Source organism: Muntiacus reevesi, chromosome 1 (assembly GCF_963930625.1).
Source record: "Muntiacus reevesi chromosome 1, mMunRee1.1, whole genome shotgun sequence".
Lineage (NCBI taxonomy): Eukaryota > Metazoa > Chordata > Mammalia > Artiodactyla > Cervidae > Muntiacus > Muntiacus reevesi.
In genome coordinates this window covers 173,686,787-173,706,715 of record NC_089249.1, presented here as the reverse complement: position 1 = coordinate 173,706,715, position 19,929 = coordinate 173,686,787, and the positions used below count along the sequence as shown (strand labels likewise).

The window sequence follows — 19,929 nt, the reverse complement described above, 5'->3', positions numbered from 1 at the left end:
TCGTGTCTGACTCTTTGCGACCCCATGGACTGTAGCCTGCCAGGCTCCTCTGTCCATGGGATTCTCCAGGCAAGAATACTGGAGTGGGTTGCCATTTCCTTCTCCAGGGGATATTCCCCGCCCAGGGTTGGAACCCACATCTCCTGCATTGGCCGGTGGCTTCTTTACCACTGTGCTACCCAACCAAATTAAAGCTCCAGGGATGAATCACCAACAGCTCTGACCTCCAGGGACAGCACCCAGGAGCTGTCAGCACAGCTGTCAGTGCCGTGGGCCATACCCCTCGGCCCCCTGTCACTCAGTTGCTAAGTCATATCCGGGCATCCTGTAAATGCTACCCAGAACTCACCCTACGGGGACACAGTTTCCATGAGCATCTCAGAAAAGAGCCCTCCACTTTGATTTAGAGTGGACAACTGGTGACTGAGCTTTTGTGAGTTAAGTGCTGGACTCACTGAGGGGTGTATCTGAGACGAATGTGACTGTGAATAGCATCTAGCGTAAGATAAGTGATTTTAAAACTTCCAAGGAAGAAGCATTTTGTAAACACCTTTTCCAACCTGCTGTCAGGCAAGTTATCTGGGAGCAGCTTGTTAATGCTGCTGCTTCGTACAGGTGGGAGCAGCAGACCTGGGCTGGCGTGGGCACCCCACCTCCTTACAGCACAGTTTCTCCCCCAAAATGAACCCTGAGTCCCTCTGACCTCCAAGGTATCTCAAGACAAACATCCAGCATGCAACCGCTCCCCTGAGGAAAGGACACTTTCTTTTTTTTTAAAAATTGAAGTGTAGTTGCTTTACATGTGCTAATTTCAGGTGTAGAGTAAATGGATTCATATATAAATCCTTTTTCAGGTTCCTTTCCCTTATAGATTAGTGAGCTGTGTGCTGTGTGCTCAGTCATGTCCGCCTCTTTTGCAACCCCATGGGCTGTAGCCCGCCAGGCTCCTCTGTCCATGGGATTCTCCAGGTAAGAACACTGGAGTGGGCTGCCATTTCCTAGTACAGGTTAGTGATTATAGTTCCCTATGCCATACGGTAGGACCTTTTCTATTTTATATTTAATAGTGTGTATGTGTTAATTTTTACCAGTGGATCTCTGAATTACCGAAGGCTTGCTGAAATGGAAACTTTGAGAGAGGAACAAGGAGGGGATCTGACCACTTTGATGCCCTCAGACCAGAACCCTCCCTGGGCTTCCTTGCACTGGAGGGAAGGTGATGCGTACTGGTGACGGATAACACATCTTTCCTCACAGAGATTTCCAAAGTGCAAAGAAAAACAAAATCTACTAAATAATTAAATAACTTGGTTCTTGTTGTTCAGCTGCTAAGTCCTGTCCGACTCTTTGTGACTCCATGGACTGCAGCACACCAGACTTCCCTGTCCTTTGCTATCTCCCAGAGCTTGCTCAAACTCATGTCCATTGAGTCACTGATGCCATCCAACCATCTCATGCTCTGTCATCCCCTTCTCCTTTGGCCTTCAATCTTTCCCAGCATCAGGGTCTTTTCCAGTGAGTCGGCTCTTTGCATCAGGTGGCCAAAATATCTGCTTCAGCATCAGTTCTTCCAGTGAACATTCAGGGTTGACTTCCTTTAGAACTGACTGGTCTGATCTCCTCAAAGTTCAAGGGACTCTCAAGAGTCTTCTCCAGCACAATTCGAAACCATCAAATGCAACTAATTTAAGAAGCACCCCTATCCTCCCCGGCCACCAAGAAGGCGGACTCCAGTCCCCTCTCCTGGTGTCTTCAAGAAACGCCCAGAGCCCAGTCTCTCCTCGTCCACACCTTCCCGGGGCTCCTGCTCTGTCCTCGTCCTCCTCCTGGGTCGGATCACAATGGCCGTGCACTGGTAACTACTCCTCGGCCCCCTGCCTCTGTGGTTCAAGAAGGGAAGTACCCCGGCTGCCCCCGGGGGAGCTCTGCTGTCCATGGTCCTGCCCCCAGGCTCCTTACTGTTTTCAGAGAAAGTGTCCAGGTAGAAAGTGTCAACAGAGACTACTTGCCTTTTCCTGAAGCGACTCCATGGCACGTGTTCCCTCTGCCTTCCCCACGTCCTGCAGGGACATGTGGTCACCTCACACGTGACTCTTGGGAAGCCCCAAAAAAGCAAAATTCAGGATCACTACCTATGCTTACCTTTCTCTGGGGTGTGTACATGCGTGCTAAGTCACTTCAGTCGTGTCTGACTCTTTGTGACTCCATGAACTGTAGCCCTCCAGGCTCCTCTCTCCATGGGATTTTCCAGGCAAGAATACTGGAGTGGGTTGCCATGCCCTCCTCCAGGGGATCTTCCCAACCCAGGAATCAAACCAGCATCTCTTAAATCTCCTGCACTGGCAGGTGGGTTCTTTACCACTAACGCCACCTGGGAAGCCCTTCTTTGGGGGTACTTGTCCTAATTTGGTCAAACACACCACATTCCTGTGACCCACAAACTTGGGTCACCAGTACCCAAGGTGGCCTGGCTAAGCTTTGGGGACTGCGAGGCCACCTGCCCCCAGGAGGAATCCTCCAAACCTCTGGCATTTGTGATTCCTGGAAGGTTCTACAGAGGGAGGGCCTCCCCCAGCAAATATTAGCAACCCCTGACCTGGCCCTCTGCATTGGCGTGGGACACAGCCACCCTGCTATCTGCGAGGCTTATGCTTCTCAAATCCTCCGACAGATCTTTGAGTGCAAGCAAGTGATTTTCAAGGAAAATACTCCATGAAAATCTTGGAAGCACAATCCAACCCCTCTGACATGATTTAGTGATGAGTCTTATTCTTAGAGGGGTAGCCGGCCAGGCACCCACTTCCCAGCTCACAGGCAGCACAGGAAGGGGTCGGCACTCCAGCCGTTCCTTTGGGGGCCGAGGCAAAGTATCCTGGCAGACCAAAGAACTTTTCAAAGTCATTGATAAGGCTCATTAATGTATCAAAATGTCACCCACTCAATGTGAACCATTAAAAATTATTAGCACAAGCATTAGTAGAAATAGTCATTAAAGTGCAGAAATATCACGGAGAAATATTTGTCACCTTGGAGCTTCAGGACCAGCACTGACTTCCCGCTCCAAAACCCTTAGCCTGGGGTGGCAAGAGATATGCCCTGTGGTCTCAACCCAAGATGCTCAGGTCCAAGCCCTCCTACAGCCTGGGGTTTGCAAAGTCCTCACCTTCACTCGAAACCACGGCACAAGCAAGGTCAGCCATGGTGGACCAAATTTCATTCAAACGTTTGGAGACATAAAATCTATAATTTAACTGATAGATCAGAGAAAACACTTATAAAATTTATAACTAATAAGAACCTGTTGTATTGCCCAGGAACTCGACTCAGTACTTTATAATGACCTGTGTGGGAAAAGAATCTTGGGAAAAAAAAAAGGTGGTATGTGTATACCATTGATTCAGTTTGCTGTATGCCTGAGGCTAACACAACATTGCAAGTCAGCTATACTTTAACACACACACACACACACACACACATTAAAAAAGGAAACATTCAAACGTAAGACATGCTTATGCATTAGAAGACAAAGTTCAGTTCAGTCGCTCAGTCGTGTCCAATTCTTTGTGACCCCATGGAGTGCAGCACGCCAGGCCTCCCTGTCCATCACCAACTCCTGGAGTTTACCCAAACTCATGTCACATACATTTTCAGATAAAAATGTTTACAGTGGTGTCCTTCTAATAATCTCTCAAGCGGATGTATTTTCTCTTCTCTGCAACTTGAGGAGAAAGAAACACAAACCCAGACTTCAGGCCGGCCCAGGGTTGTGAGACTCCCCCACCCATCCCCCACCCCAGGGTCCGTGGTGGGATTCCTGCTGACCTCTCCAAGGGGACCACCATCGGGTCCTCTGAAAAGGGAAGGCAGGTGGATCCAACTCAGTTGAGGTTAGTGGTGTGGAGGGAGCTTCTGTGTGTGCGTGTGTTCAGTCATGTCCGACTCTGCGACCCTGTGGTCTGCAGCCTGCCAGGCTCCTCAGTCCATGCGATTTTCTGGGCAAGCATACTGCAGTGGGTTTGGGAAAACCACTGTTTCTGGGGTTATGAAGCTCAACGTTGGTGTGTTTGAATCAATCTGTAGAGAAAAAGGAAGGGCCCCCTGCATAGGAGCTTTCATGAAGTAACTTCCAGGAGAGCTAGTTCCATGAGAAAACACTTCAGGGATGAGAAGTAGAGAGATGGAATCAGGAACAATATGACCCAAGTGCATGATGATGAGGCTGGACTTTGTGGGTCCCTGATGAACCAGATTATGAGAAAAAATGCCAGCAATCCCAGCTGGGGGTAGCTAGAAGGAGTCTGTCTGAGTGAAGAGCAGAGTGTTCCTTCTGTCCACTGGAGCCAAGAACTAGCCAAGCAACCATTTCACCTGCGGGGTGGGTACCACGTGAGCCTAATAACTTAGCCTGTGAGCCTCTCCTACTCCTGGTGCATGCACAGTCGCGATGGCTTCTAAACGTCAGAGTAATCCTTCCCAGGTGGCGCTAGTGGTAAAGAATTCACTTGGTCAAGTGAAAGTACCTTAGTCGTGTCTGACTCTTTGCAATTCCATGGGCTATACAGTCTGTGGAATTCTCCAGGCCAGAATTCTGGAGTAGGTAGCCTTTGCCTTCTCCAGGGGATCTTCCCAACCCAGGGATTGAACCCAGGTCTCCCGCATTGCAGGTGGATTCTTTACCAGCTGACCCACAAGGGAAGCCCAAAATATTGGAGTGGGGAGCCTATCCCTTCTCCAGCAGATCTCCCCGACCCAAGAATCGAACTGGGGTCTCCTGCATTGCAGGAGGATTCTTTACCAACTGAGCTATCAGGGAAGCCCAAAAGGGAGACCTGAAAGTCAGATTAAACATTACTATTTACCGTATATACTGACAAACACACAAACATACTTAACTTGGTAAGTGAGCAATTGTGCCAAATTTATAAAGAATTAGATGCAATGCTAAACACAAACATCTTTTGCTTTTCCTAACCGAAAACAAAATATTACCATCTATTTTTCAGAGCAGACATTGAAATAAACACCAACTGCCCTAAGCTGAGCAAACTATTAAGACATTTATATGTGCAGGTGATCATGGAGGAGAGAAGGGCAGGGTAACAGAAAAAAATAACAAATGGACCTAAAATTAATATACTGATATGTATTTTTTTTAGAAAGTCATTTATGGTACTTTTCAGGCCATAAGCACAACCAACAATATGTTTAAAATGTGTTCTCAAGCAGATACATTTTAATGCAATTGTGTATATAAACGACTTTGCTTTTTCTTTCCCCACATCCCACACACAGTCATTTTAATTATCATTTTTGGAGGCTGAATAATGTTTTGTCGTGTTGATGTACCATAATTTACTAAACCAAATCATTGGATCAAAAAAAAAAAAAATGTCCTCTGCAACATGGCCAAGGCCACCATGCTGACAGCTGTCCGAAGGGCGGTCAGTGCTTCTTTAAAAAATCCAGAAGGATAACAGCGCCTGCCCCCTTCGCAGAAGCAGCAGAAATATGTGCATCCACCCCAGAGCCGTTCCCCATCTGTCAACGAGCAGGCAGGGAGGGGGCGGCCACGACACGGGAGGCCAGGCCCCAGAGGCTCCCCCTACCAACCTAGGGCTCACAGAGCTCTTCTCGGAGACACGCTCAATTTCAACGCAGAGAAACAGGTCTCATTTTCTTCTCATATCATTTCTAGGAGCAATCTGCACCCGTCTACAAATGGTGTTTTGTATGGTTATTCTTGCTGAATTGCAAACAATAAGAAAAGACTTGCATAAATCAACTCTGCGGACTCTCTCCCTCTGTTATAATAAAAAGAGGGTTTCCATTAAGAAACAAACAACAAAAACCAGGGAAGCCTCCCTCCGACACGGGACACAGAAACATGCTTCCCTTTTGCTGAGATGATCCAGTCCTGGGAACGCACGGGTTACCGTGATACCGTGATAAGTACACATCAAACAACAATAAGCCTGATGTGATGAAGGCAGATTTTTTTTTTCCGGGTCCTGCAAATATGAATGTGGGCAGTCTGATGTGAGGACATATCTAATCTAAGTGAGAAAAATATTTTTATTGCTCTGGGAATAGTCACTGTTAACTGAATGCAACAACAAAAAGAGGGGGGGAAAAAAGAGCATGCAGACCCGAGGGAATTACCAAATCAATTAACAAGTAATTCAGGAACTAATTTCTATATTGCCTCTTAGCACAAAATTGTATCTTTAATTTCTCCTGCAATAAGCATCTCTACAATGATCCTAGCACACAGTGCCGCGGTAAATGAGTTTACAAGGATCTCTTTTTGATTGGCTCGACAACATTATTTCTTCACAGTTCAGTGCTACTGTAGCCAAGTGCTCTGAAATATTTAATTATACTGGTAGCTACCAGTTACCAATTTGCAAGACCCACAGTGAGGACCGTACATTTTAAAGAACTAGTAATCAACTAATTAAAACCACAGTGAATTCCAGATACTCCAATTACAAACAACTGCTGTGGAATACACTTAGAGGATGCAAGAGGAGACCTTGCAGAAGGACTGGCGGTACCGTGGAGTGTGGACGCCCCCCATCAAAGACCTCGCAGCACTGGTGCTGTTTTGAAAACACATCTGCATGTGCCCCTGGGTGTTGTCCTGAGCCTGGATTTTTAGTATAACGTGGAAAGCCCAGTGGTAGACGAGGCCATGCAGTGTGAAGACCACAGGTTTCAGAAAGAAGCAGATTTGGGTTTGAACTTTGCCTCTCACTGGCTTCATGAACCCATGTAAAGCTGAGTCTCAGCTTTCTCATCTATAAAATGTGAAGAGTAACAGCACGCGGCCTCCTGGGGTGCTGGACAAGCAGGGAGGCTGCTGAATAAATGCACACACACACACACACACACACACACACACATGGTTCTTACTGGGAACCAAGTCCCTTTAAATGCAATGATTTTTATTTCTTCTCTTCCTCCTTTTTAAAAGAGTCAGATCAAACAGTATGAAACTGAAAGATCTCCAACATAGAAAAACACGGCCAGTCACAATACAATCAGAATATCTCCAAACATTATTAGTTATTTCTTTTTTTCCTTCACAAAAAAAAAGCTCCAAGAAGAAGAAAATGCCCAAGATGTTACTGTTAACAGTGGAAGGGACACTGGAGTGAGCTTCCTCCCACGTATTAAAGTGTAGCCTTAGGTAAGTCACTCAGCCTTCTCAGGACTGTTTCCTATCTGTAAAATGCAGACGGCTTCTAGTTTATTAAAAAAAAAACAAACAAAAAACAACATATATGTTGTGTTCCAGGACCCACCCAAGAAGAGCATCTGGTTATCTGGGCAAAAATGGGATGACCACAGCAAAAAGTAACTCTTACGGCTAACATACATGATTAATATGCTAATATGTAAATATATATATGCATCAATACATATATAAATATACATACTTAGATTCTTCATCCTCTGAGACAAATTGGCGGTTTGGTGATTTAGTTGCTAAGTTGTATCCAACTCTTGCAACCCCATGGACTATAGCCTGCCAGGCTCCTTTGTCCATGGGATTATCCAGGCAAGAGTACCAGAACTGGCCATGTGCCCGCCTCCCAAGCCTCTGGTCAGCCTTGGGTCTGGAAGCTGCCCCCACCCTCGCATCTCTCTCACCAGGTCCACTCACACTCCCAACCCCGCAGCCCCTCCTCTCCCAGTCCTCTCCAGCTCCTCCTCAAAGGTCCATTCTGTTCAGCCACTCAGTCGTGTCTGACTCTTTGTGATCCCAAGGACTGCAGCACACCAGGCCTCCCTGTCCATCACCAACTCCAGAGCTTACTCAAACTCACATCCATCAAGTTGGTGATGCCATCCAACCATCTCATCCTCTGTCATCCTTCTCCTCCCACCTTCAATCTTTCCCAGCATCAGGGTCTTTCCCAATAAGGGTCCAGCAAATTTCAGCTGAAATTTCAGCTCAAAGGTCCAGCAAATTTCAAACTATCCCCCTTTCCCCCTTCCCCCCAACACGTGAGGGACTAAACAAGCATCTAATTGGTTCTCAGGCAGTAAATCAATGGAAGACCAAAAAGAGAAGAGGAAGAAGAAAAAAATCACACCAGGACAACCTTAGCTGTCCTTTCTTGCAGGCCATGAAATATTTTTGAGTTGTACATATTATGACGTCAAAAGGGTCAGTACCAGGCTTCCCTGGTGCCTCAGTGGTGAAGAATCCACCTGGCCAATGAGGAGACATGGGTTCGATCCCTGGTCCTGGAAGATGCCACCTGCCACAGAGCAACTAAGCCCAGACACTACAACTACTGAGTGTGTGTTCTAGACTCCGGGAGCCGCGACCAACAAGCCCACGGGCCGCATCTACTGAAGCCCGTGTGCCCTAGAGCCCGTGCTCCGGAAGAAGGGGAGCCACCGCGATGAGAAGCCCTCACACCGCAGCAAGGAGTAGCCCCCACTCACCACAACTAGAGACAAGACGCCCACACAGCAGTGAAGACCCGGCACAGCCACAAATAAGTAAATAAATTTTAAAAAGCGTGAGTCACTCAGTGTGGCCAATTCTTTGCTACCCCACGGACGACAGCACACCAGGCTCCTCTGTCCATGGGATTCTCCAGGCAAGAATACTGGAGTGGGTTGCCATGCCCTGCTCCAGGGGATCTTCCTGACCCAGGGACTAAACCCATGTCTTCCTGTGTCTCCCGCATTGCAGGTAGATTCTTCACCCACTGAGCCACCAAGATAGGGTCGTGTAAACTGTTCACATTAGGGGAGTCAGGTGCAGTGTGTGTGGGAACTCACTGTATGATTTTTTACAGCTTTCCCACACATCTAAAATCATTTCTCAATAAAAAGTTAAAAATTTTAAAGTTCTCCTTTAATCCTGCACCACATTTACTTGTGTTCCTATTCATCCAATTTTAAGCCAAGTAGACATAAACTCTCCTGTGCTAATTATGATAAATACAGTTCCACGCTTCCTCTTAGTATTTTCTACACACTGTTCACACTCTAAAGAGCCTTGAAACTGACCATTTTAGAGTCTGTATATCCTACTGCTGTTTAGTTGACGGTCACTAATTTAACTCCTTGCTTGTTGAGTATTTTTAGTTCCCAGGATCTTAATATTATAAATAAACCTGCTATGAACACTTTTGTACACTTAAAAGTTTTTTTCCCCTTGCTCCTAGTGAATTATCCTCTTGCGATAAATTTCTAGAAGAGCAATTACAGGGATAAAGTGAATATAATTCTTTGTCCTTTATATACTGCTAGTTTATACTCCAAGAGGGCTGGGCCAATTTTCAGTAACACAGCAGAGCATTTCTAAAATTCTGTTTTTTCCTAATTTTTGTTAAGACCAGGGTTTTACCACATGTTCTTAACTATAAGCCTAAGTACAAAATGATTTCTCATTGTTTTAAATTTCTAATACTTCAGGTATGAGCAGAGAAAGGCCACATGCCCATCCATATTTATTTCCTTCTTGTGGATCTTCATTTCCAAATCATCCACTGAATGTTACCCACATCCCCAGTGGTATGTTGGCACATGTGGTACATGTTTCCAGAAAATTCTTTGTTTTGCATATTAAAAACAATACAAATTATTTTTCTACAGAAGAATTCTTGGGGATAAACATATTCACATTTGGGGGGACGAATTACTATCACAAAGGCTATGGTTGATGTAGACTGAATAATGGGGCAAAAATCTGGCAAATATGAAGACAGTCTAGTTAAAATTTGCGGGTTTGAATGGAAACAATTTTTATAAACAAAATTACACAATGAATACATTTATTTGGATGACCTTTCTTCTGCAGTGAAAAAGTTTTAGAAGAAGCCAGCTTTCTAAAATCATATTGATCACTGACAAAGCTTTCACTCTTTGAAGATTAAAAGGTGTACCTCTTGTGCTTCACCTAAATAGAGTAGCCTATGTACAAGAATCAGAGTTAAATTTAGAGAAAGACAGATTAAAATTTATTCTGTATCTTAAACTCTAACAACATAGAGTATGACCTCTCCGATGTAACACATTCTTTAAAAGAAACATGATACTGTTTCAGGGAAAGAAAAATACCTTCCACCACTGACCTACTCCATCTACTTTATATATACTTGCTGACCGACTGGCCCTGCCCTGTGGACCCCCAGGAGCGACCACCGGAGGGCACCCCCCACCCCACCCCTCCTGGCGCCCAAGTACGTGGGAGCAGAGAGCATGAACAATGCACGTGTCCACGAGGCAGGAAAGACAGAGGCAAAGTCCCAAGACCTAATGAGGTATCAGGGCGGCGAGGAGAGAGGACACCGCATCTCCTGCAACGGAACGCACGTGACACGGGCCCTGAGGACGGGAAGGCTGTGAGAAGCACAAACTGAGGGGCCGACCAAAGCTGGGAGCTCAGTGTGTACGAGGAGGGACGGGAAGGAGCCCCGAGGGACCCCCGATGCCGGCCATCTTGCTGCTGGCATCTCTGGCCCTGCGGGTGACCTTGATATGGCTGCAGCCCAAGGCCCACGGTTGGTCCAGGTGCCAGACAGCACATGCTTTAGAGGACAGCCCCCCCATAAACACCCTGCCCTGCGGGAACCCCACAAGGAGGATACCACTGACGTGGAGTTTAGCCTGGTTTAGAAAAGATGGTCAGTGTAGGCACAGATTCAATCAGGGGCGGATGGCAAAGGCTTGTGGCAACACGTGCTAGACGGTTCCTGGGTGTGACCCCCCACCTCTGCCCTCACAGCTCAGTAACCTCGGCGGGGTGACCCGACCTCCCTCAGCCTGGGACGCCTCATCTATCATTGGCAGTAAGTTGTGTCTGAGGTTGGGAGAGAATTAAGTGAGGTCACATGACTAAAGCATCTAATATAGTAAGTGATACAGAATAAGCACCCAGGAGGACTGTCAGCGTTCTTCCTATAAATCTAACAACAATAATCTGGTCAAGTGCGATGACTTTCTAAGCAGACAGAAACATTAGTGAACAAGCAGAGCAGGATATGGGTCTGACCGAATTGGGGAAGACTAGCTTTGGGACGGCACCAAGATTTAATAGTGTTTTCTTTATTTGAAATACAGTCCGTTTACAGTGTGTTAGTTCTGGGTGTGCATCACAGGGATTCACACACGTGCACACACACACACACCCACATATACACATTCCCGTTTAGATCCTTTTACTCTACAGGGTCATTCCAGAATTCTGAGTATAGTTCCCTGCGCTGTACTGTAGGTCCTGGGTGATCTAGTTGAGATACAGTAGTGTGTATCTGGGCTTCCCTGGTGAAGAATCCGCCTGCAATGCAGGTTCGATTCCTGGGCCCAGAAGATCCCCTGGAGAAGGGATAGGCTCCAGTATTACTAGTATTCTTGGGTTTCCCTGGTGGCTCTGCTAGTGAAAGAATCCACCTGCAATGTGGGGGACCTGGGTTCAGTCCCTGGGTTGGGAAGATCTCCTGGAGAAGGAAATGGCAACCCACTCCAGTATTCTTGCCTGGAGAATCCCATGGACAGAGGAGCCTGGTGGGCTGCAGCCCAGGGGGTCACAGACAGTCAGACACGACTGAGTGACTAAGCACAGCACAGTCTGTGTCCCTTAATCCTAAATTCCTAATTTATCCACCTCTCCCGCTATCCCCTTGGGTACTCACAGGATTGTTTTCTGTGACTGTGAGTCTATTTCTGCTTTGTAAGTAAGTTCACTTGCACTACGTTTTTAGATTTTACATACAGGTGGCATCATACAGTATTTGTCCTCTGTCTGCCTTACTTCACTTGGTATGATCATCTGTAGGTCCATCCACATTGCTGCAAATGGCATTATTCCATTCCTTTCATGCCTGAGTATCATTCCATTGAATACATGCACATCTTTTTCAGCCATTCGCCTGTTGATGGACACAAAACATGACATTTTGACAGCCAGTGTGATTCTTCCTGCCAGAAAGCAAGGTGCTCACTTGTTCAGACTTTCTGTTCACAAAGAACGAAATCCAAGCTGGCCTTGAGTGTGAAGTCACTTCAGTTGTGTCCCCCTCTTTGCAACCCTATGGGCCACAGCTTGCCAGGCTCCTCTGCCCAAGGGATTCTGCAGGCAAGAATGCTGGAGTGGGTTGCCACGCCCTCCTCCAGAGGATCTTCCCGACCCAGGGATCGAACCTGCATCTCTTATGACTCCTGCGTTGGCAGGCGCATTCCGTATCACTAGTGCCACCTGGGAAGTTGGCCTTAACAGTCCTAAGATGCGCTGTTGGGACAGGGAGCTACAGGCCGAGCAAAAGGAAACACTTCTTTCCTGTGGGCTGAGGGCCTCTCTCACTGCGGTGGTCCCTCTTGTTGCAGAGCACAGGCTCCAGGGTGCATGGGCTTCAGTAGCTGCAGCTCATGGGCTCTAGAGCGCCGGCCCAGTAGTTGTGGGTCACAGGCTTAGCTGCTGCAAGGCAGGTCGGATCTTCCCAGACCAGGGGTTGAACCTGTGACCCCTGCATGGGCAGATGGATTCGTTCTCACGAGACCACCAGAGAAGACCCCGCCCCCTCCTTAACAGTGTATAAAGTGCTTCATCTGCATCACCTGGTATCACCCTCCTGCAGCCCTTCTGGCCAAGGGAAGGGTTAGGTTAAACTGCTCCGCAGACTTTTACACATAAACCCTGGGTCTTGTATTTTGTGGTGCATGTCATTTCTTGCAGCATCTTGAGCATTTTGTACAGACCGCGCCGCCACCCACCCACACGGGCCAAAGCGTCAGGAGGCCGTGGAGGGTCTGCCCACTCACGGGAGATGGACAGAAGGAAGTTCCTACCGAGGCATCCAGACCTTCCAGAGTGTTCTGCCAATGATGCTGTGATGGCTGACGAGCCAGATGAAAAGCATGTGATGCCCCCACCTGACCCATTAAATTAATCATTGTAATTGGCGACGTCTGCCGGGATCCAGGCTGGATGCGGTCCTCCCCGGGCGCTGTGCACCCAAGTGAGGTAAATTAGGTTTCAGGGCTCCAGGTCGGCGTCAGCAAATTACCTGCTTCTGGGGAGTGGACTGGGCCCCGGTGGGTGCAGGCAAAGCTGATTTGCCACATGGGTGAGCAGCGTCTTCTCAGGGTGCTGGTGCCCAGGGGCCCCACTGTGGTCAGGGGCAAGCAGGAGCCCCATGGACACGGCCCCGCATGTCCTGGGAGAAGGGCAGGGGACCTCAGAGGTCAGGGGTGAACAGGATCCCTGTGGACACAGCCCTGCGTGTCCTGGGAGAAGGGCAGGGGACCTCAGAGGTCAGGGGTGAACAGGATCCCTGTGGACACAGCCCTGCGTGTCCTGGGAGAAGGGCAGGGGACCTCAGAGGTCAGGGGTGAACAGGATCCCTGTGGACACAGCCCTGCGTGTCCTGGGAGAAGGGCAGGGACCTCTGAGGTCAGGGGCAAGCAGGAACCCCATGGACATGGCGCCGGGTGTCCTGGGAGAAGGGCAGGGACCTCAGAGGTCAGGGGTGAACAGGATCCCTGTGGACATGGCCCCGCATGTCCTGGGAGAAGGGCAGGGGACCTCAGAGGTCAGGGGTGAACAGGATCCCTGTGGACACGGCCCCGCATGTCCTGGGAGAAGGGCAGGGACCTCTGAGGTCAGGGGCAAGCAGGAGCCCCATGGACATGGCGCCGGGTGTCCTGGGAGAAGGGCAGGGACCTCTGAGGTCAGGGGTGAACAGGATCCCTGTGGACACGGCTCCACGTGTCCTGGGAGAAGGGCAGGGCCCCCGCTGTGGTCAGGGGTGAACAGGATCTGTGGACACGGCTCCACGTGTCCTGGGAGAAGGGCAGGGGCCCCGCTGTGGTCAGGGGTGAACAGGATCCCTGTGGACACGGCTCCACGTGTCCTGGGAGAAGGGCAGGGGCCCCGCTGTGGTCAGGGGCAAGCAGGATCCCTGTGGACATGGGTGAGCAATGTTTTCTCAGGGCACTGGCGCCCAGGCGCCCCGCTGCGGTCGGGGCAAACAGGAGCCCCATGGACATAGCCCCACGTGTCCGGGGAGAAGGGCATGGCTGCCTCTTTGCTTCCCTTCCAGTCTCTCTACAGTTTCATCTTGGTCACCAATCTTGCTCCCTCTGTGAAAGCAGATGATGGCCGGATGGCTGACCAACTGGCTGTGAACGGTGTCAGACTTTCTGGGAACGTCGAAAGTGAGTGGCGTTGGTGACTTTTATTCTGCGGACGTCACACGATCCAGCCCCTCGTGCCTGTTCAGGTACCAGACCACGCAGGTCAGAGGCCTAGCGGCAGGTTGGCCAGGGGATTAACTTGAGGTTCCTTTCACTGAATTGATAACTGCCGCTTTCTACCCGACTGAGAATCAAACACATGCATGGCTTCACAGTGGCTCGCGGTGATGGCAGGGCGCTGGGGAAGGCCACCACCCAGGCCTCTCTGCCTCTATGTCTGGGAAGGGCTTCCCCACGGCTTCAGGGGCTACAGGAAAGGCTCTGCTCTCACTGGTGGCTCTCTGCCCCAGAGGTGGCCAAAGTCCCATCAGGGTTCAGGGTCAAAATTCAGAATTTTTTTAAAAGTCACATGAAACCACAAAGGATCTACCGTATAGCACAAGGAATTCTACTCAACATTTGTGATAACCTATAAGAGAATAGACTCTAAAACAGACTGGATACATGTATACCTGTAACGAGGGGTTGCCCAGCTGGCACTAGTGCTAAAGAATCCTCCTGCTAATGCAGGAGACATAAGAGGCGTGGGTTCAGTCCTTGGGTTGGGAAGATCCCCTGGAGGAGGGCATGGCAACCCACTCCAGTATTCTTGCCTGGAAAATCCCCATGGACAGAGAAGCCTGGTGGGCTACGGTCCATGGGTCTGCAAAAGAGTCTGACGCAACTGAGATGACTTAGTACGCACGTGTGCATACATGTAACTGAATCACTTGGCTGAACACTGAAATGAATACAACACTCTAAGTCATCTCTACTCCAATAAAATTTATAAAATGAAATAAGATGCTCCCAACTTAGGTTAATAAAAAAGAGAAAAGAAAAGAAATAGAAAGTCACATGGAGACACTTAGTGTTTGGTGTGTCCGTGGATCCCAGGATTAAGCAGCTGACCTGGGTCTCCAGCAGCACCTCAGACCCGGGTTCCGAGAAAGTGCACCTGGGTTGGACTAGGCAGAGCTAGGACCACACAGAGCAGGTGGTTCCCGGGCCTGCTACAGCCTAGATCCCTGCACACACCGCTCTGCCTGCATCTGTTCAAGGTCAATAGGGACTCCTTTCTTTCAAAATATCAACCGGTGGACGAAGTTAAAAAAAAAAAATTCTGAGCGCCAGAAGCAGGCAGATGCGGTGTTTTGCCTGTTAATCTCCAAAAGCTCTCTGAGTCTTGCCAGCGCTGAAATCTCCAAGAAACAAGCCACCAGGCCGGGGGCGCCCAGCCTCGCTCAGACAGGCCTGTGGGGCCCTGCTGGGGGTCCTCGCTGCAGCCGGACTTACGGGGGGCATTCACAGTGCTCCTCTGGAATCTCCCCTCCCAACTAACCTGGGGAAGCCCACCCCTCAGGCCTCACCAGTCAAGGGGGGCTGGGGGTTGGGAGGGATCTTGACCAGATAAACACCATCGGTCCGTCTGCAGGGGCTGGGGAAGGACAGACAGACAGAGGTGTGATAAAGCAGACAGTATTCCTCACCTTTTCATTCTCTGAAACCCCACGAGACAACACTCAGTGAGGCGTTCGCTTGCTTCCCCTTTTGTCCTCACATGCAAAAGATACATACAGGTATTTTCAACGGTGTGAGCAGGATCAACTGACCAAGAATTCTGTTGTTCAGCTGCTCCGTCGGGCCTCACTCTTTGCGACCCCGCGGACTGCAGCATGCCAGGCTTCCTGGGCCTTCGCTGTCTCCCGGAGTTTTCAGATTCCAGTGCATCGAGCTGGTGACGATATCTAACCCTCGCACCCAAGATTCTACAAATGCCAATGTTTACTCTCTAGTGTGTGTTACTGGGTGCGAGGTGAGGTCTGTGTTTTCAGGGTGAACGTCAGAGGCAGGAGGAGTCGGGCAGGGAAACAGGACAGGCTGAGTATGTGGACCATCACAGAGAGATGAAAAAACTCGGGAGAGAGGGAAAAAAAAAGAGCACACAGCTGCCGTCCCCCAAACAGACCTCCCATCTGCCACCCACGATTTGCATGTCACCTTCTCCGGGCTCATTTGTACTTCATTAACTGCCATTGACTTAACAAGATTTATGCAAATGACACCATAGGAGCTCCCTAACTCCCACTGCAATCAAGTGATTATGTATGTACAACTCTCCACAGCAATGAAAAATTAATACGTGACAAGCCCACTCGCCGCTGAGCCGGGCCTCTAGCTTTTTCTTTTCTTTGCTTTTTGCTTTTACATTTCTATCTGAAGAGACCTGATCGCCATCACTTAGGAGGAGGAGGCGACGGGGAAGAGGAGGAAGACGGAGGAGGAGGAGGAAGGAAAGGCAGATGGAGGAGAAGCAGCTCTCTCTGAACCAAATCTCCACTGAGACTTCAGAAAGGACAAAGAACGCAGAGGTGGGCCCAGGTCCTCAAAAAATGGAAGTTATTTTGCAGAAGATAAGTCACATTCTCGATGAGAAAGCTTTCACGGGGGAAGGAGGGGAGACAGGATCACTGCCCACCGTCCGCGGGCAGCTCCTCCCACGCTGGGCCGAGGAGAGCCTCCGTCTCACAGCCAACAGGCGAGCTGTAAAACGTGAGCCGGACGCGGTTAAAATAACCCACTGGAACACGCTCCGTCTGCAAAGACATGCTTCAGGCTGCCGAGCGTGTTGGAGACATGGCCTCGCCCGTGTCCTGAAGCGCCCCCGACAAGACTCGTGTGTGCCGGGGGGCGAGACAGAGCCTGTGACGATCAAACATACTGGCCTGTTCCAAAGCGCCCCCCCCGCCCCCGGCCCAGCCCCAAGGAGGACCGGGACGAGGTTCAGGATGAAGATCCTCTGCAAAGGGCCCGTGAGCTGGGGTTTGGGGCCCCAACACGCAGACCCAGTCCCGAACAGGGGCTGAGAGTGGAGACGGGCTCAGGTGCTGGTGGGAAGGGCAGGCAATGGAGACGGGATGCAGGGACCCTGGGCAACCCCGCACAGAGGCACGAGGACCCGTGTCCCTGCAGACGTGCGATGCTGCAGGCATCTCTCAAAAGATTCCTCTCCTCAGGCACGAGGTACTTGTCTGAGGTTGGGGGGCACACGTTTAAACCAAAGCATCTAACTCTGCTTCCTAAGCTTTTTTTTTTTTTTTTCTTGGCTGTGCCGTGTCGCTTGTGGGATCTTAGTTCCTCGACTGAGGATCAAACACCCACGGCAGTAAGAGTGCAGAGCCCTCACCACTGGACTGCCAGGGAATTCCCTTCCTCAGTTTTCTGAAGCCTTCTGGCAAACGGGCAGCATAGGGTGCATGGGCTCACGGGCCAGGTTCGAATCCTGGCCCCTCGGCTTCCGAAGGGGCCTGGTCTGGAAAGCTTGTACCACACAGATTTAATTAAAAAATGAAGACAACATAGCTATGTCAACTGTGGCCATGTTGAGGGTTCAAAGAGATATTATGTGAACGCTTAACAAATACTAAGCAATCACTTAATCGTTCAGGCCTGCAGTGTCTAGAACATTCCGGCAGGTGCTGCTCTAACTGGGCCCCATCCTCCACAATCCTCTTGCTTTATTTCTACTAGCTGATGTCATCCCTGGCAGGCTGAGGAGTCCAAACTACCTCTAAGGGTCTCCGTTCCTTTATAAAAATACAGATAAATCTGTACATCTGTGTGCAAACCCACATCAGCCCGTGTGGCCCACAGCAAGGCTCCGATGAACGTGTCCTGAGCACGAACAATCTGGGAATCCGGCTTTGCCGGAATCTAAAAATCCTCGCTGGCGTCTCCTCATCTCAGCGTCCCAAGGAACTCAGTATTACCTGGAGCCCAATTCCCAGATGCGGATTCCGAGGCCGGGCATGTTCTGCCTCAAGGGGACTCTGACCCGCCAGGTGTGGGCTCCGGGACTCGGGTTTCCCAGGTCTGTACGTAGAGGCAGCTACGAGAGACAGGGGCTGGCTGCCGATGTCAGGATGCCCCAGGAAACCAGACCACGACTGAGGGGTAAACTGGACTATTTGAACATTGACAACTGCAAGGCTTCCCAGGACAGGATAATACCCGACCTACCCTTGACCACCAACCTCCAGCAGCACAGACTAAAAGCCTGGCCTGTGCAGAGGAGCGGGGCACAAACCGAGGGAAGGGAGGCCCACCCGCACGGGGCGGCGGCCAGCAGGCCCACCCGAACCCACGGGGGACGCCATCCAGTGCTGAGTTCTAGCAGCCCAGAAAGGAAATGTCCCAGGAGGGATATTTTAGATGACAGGAAAAGAGTTCAATGATTTTCCCAATTCTCTAGTTGACACAGCATCAACAGAATGAAAATTACACGTTAAAATTGCCTTATGTGGAGAGGTAAGTTTATATCAAAAAGTAAACGCACAAAGAATAAGCAACCGTGCCTGCATCTCTATAGGAGAGAAAACCTTTAGGAACAGTCAAAACCAGATTCACAGACACAGAGGGCAGACGTGCAGAGGGTGAGAGGGGAGGGGGTGCAAGTGAAGGATTGGGGGTGTGGGGTTAGCAGATACAAATTGCTACACGCGGGACGGATAAACAACAGGGCCCCGCTATAGAGCGCAGGGAACTGGGTTCAGAATCCTGTGAGAAGCCCAGGTGGAAAAGAATACAGACAAATATATATGCATGTATATGTATATATGTGTGTCAGGGGCTGTGTTTATGGGGCTTCCCAGGTGGCGCCAGTGGTAAAGAACTTACCTGCCAATGTAGGAAAGCATAAGCAACTCGGGGTCGATCCCTGGATTGGGAAGATCCCCTGGAGGAGGGAATGGCAACCTACTCCAGTATTCTTGCCTGGAGAATCCCCATGGACAGAGGAGGGATCCCATAGACAGGGGCACTCTATAGCTTGTGCTCAGTCACTTCAGTCGTGTCCAGCTCTGTGCGACCCCATGGACTGTAGCCCAGCAGGCTCCTCTGTCTACGGAATTATCCAAGCAAGAATTTTGGAATGGGCTGCCATTTCCTCCTGCAGGAGATCTTCCCGACCCAGGGATCGAACCTGAGTTTCTTATGTCTCCTACATTGGCAGATGGGTTCTTTACCACTAGCGCCACCTGGGAAGCCCTATAAATACACACCCCATAAATACATATGAATGTGTGTGTATGTCTACATACAGACATATAATTAAGTCACTTTGCTGCACGGCAGAAATTAAACACAGCATTGTAAATCAAGTATACTTCAACTTAAAAAAAAAAAGCGAGACCAGCAAAGAGGAGAGAAGGAGACTGCTCTTAGGGGTTCTCCATGCCAGCCTACACATCAGTTCCCCAGTCTCTGCAGGCACCTTGTGAAACCCTGTGGACTTCCGCCTCTGTCTCACCTGTGATGCTGGGGCCTGCCCACACCTGCATGCAGAAACGCCGGGTCCCCAGGTGAAGCCACAGGCTACCTGTTTCAAGCAGAAAGACTCTAGCCCTCCTGAAGGGTGGCCAGTGCCAACACGAGCTCCTACAGGATTCGAGTCCAGCTACAACTGCAGGGGCAGAGCTGTCATCCTGCCCACGGACTCCTCTTCCCCTTAAGCAGAAAACACTCGAAGCCAACCGGCCTTCTTCAGCAAACTAAAAGAGGGCATTTCCAGAAGCCACGCTGCTGGGCTGAACACTTTCATTTCATTTCCCTGGGAACTATCGCAGCCAAATAGGTCTTGTGAATTCCCCTTTTCCTTGAGACATAAAGTCATTTGGTACCCGGCTTCTGGGCTAATGAAAACCGATTCCAGGCTAGCGACATAGGCCAAAACAA

The 19,929-nt window shown here is 49.7% G+C and overlaps 1 protein-coding gene across 7 annotated transcripts in view; it reads right to left on the bottom strand.

Moving 5' to 3' along the window:
* Positions 1 to 19,929, bottom strand: part of AGAP1 (ArfGAP with GTPase domain, ankyrin repeat and PH domain 1) — a 567,532-nt gene that overhangs the window by 259,241 nt on the left and 288,362 nt on the right. The gene's annotated exons all lie outside the window — the stretch shown is intronic.